The following is a 1,299-nucleotide window of genomic DNA, read 5'->3' as shown; positions in this document are numbered from 1 at the left end:
CTGCAACAAAGGAAAGCAATGCAGTCAGTCCAATCTTCTTACGAAAGGTTGCTCCAAAGACATATTAAGCAAGCAACAAATTTGATTTTTGCTCTTTCCACTAACACCCCTTCTCCCCAAACCACAGTGGAAGAAAATAGTACTTCTGTTACAGTTTTTGGTGTACACATATCATTTGCAAGCAGCCCAAAACAAAAACTTAATCAGAAAGACTTTTAAACTGGTGGGCTTACTTGACTTTGCCTTTATTATTTATTAGAACCTAACTGCCTTACTATTTCACCATTCTCCTATAAAAACCTAGCAATATGAAGTGTATGCACTTCATAAACATACTATCCTACTACTGCATTTTTTTCACTCAGTCCATCCATAGCACTTCACTTGTGCACTAGTAGCACACATCTTACAGAAGCTTTACCACCCACACTGTATGTGTCATTACACATGTGATAATACACAAAAGCCAGTTTCTGTACAGTTTAGTCAATGAAAAACCCAAAACTATTCATACTACTTCTCACCTCTAGGTTATACCTGTAAGTGTATTGCACTCAGCAGACACATTAAGTTTCTTATAACTTAATGCATGTTTGAACTTCGGTGCTTCTCCACATCTCTGTATTTTGGAAAGAATGTACTTTTTCCTACTTGAGTTCAAATTCTTTGAAGAATACCAACCCTAAACAAGCTAAATGCATAAAACTAGATGCATTAAAATACTTGAGCACTACTGAAAAGCCTCCTGCAGCCTGCCCAGTGAGATCAACACATTCCTCCACAGGGTCTGAATGACACGTTAGGGCTTCCTTTGCACACCACGAGTGCTTCAGAGAAAGAAGAGAGAGCTACCTTACTCCCTACATCCCATCTGTCCACCCCACCCTGCACTTGTGATACTAATCCCTGCAAGTTTTCATACATTTCAGAAGCTTAAGTGAAATTTTCAGCTCTGTAACCTAAATTAAGGGCAATGGAAGCCTATTTTTAATCACTTCAGTCCATTGTAAGGCCTTCTAAACTATTCTATTATATGCCAGAAGTATTTACACTGGCATTTTTCAGCCTGAGCAACTCTTTTATTTGAGCACCCTGTCTCTCTCTCAGAATACTTCCATCCACTCTCCCATTAACCTCATCCACACGAAAACGGCCGCACACCTCGCTCACGGAGGAAGCCTGACCCAGAAGAACCGCGATTACAAAAAAATAACTAGATAAATAAACCAAAACAACCCCAACACTGTTACGCCAGCCGGCGTGCCGCTGACAGCACACGCCCTCGATGGCGGCCGGCCG

The sequence above is a fragment of the Merops nubicus genome, unplaced genomic scaffold (genome assembly GCF_000691845.1).
Source record: "Merops nubicus isolate BGI_N331 unplaced genomic scaffold, ASM69184v1 scaffold7762, whole genome shotgun sequence".
NCBI classification, from domain to species: Eukaryota; Metazoa; Chordata; class Aves; order Coraciiformes; family Meropidae; genus Merops; species Merops nubicus.
This window is presented reverse-complemented; position numbering follows the sequence as displayed.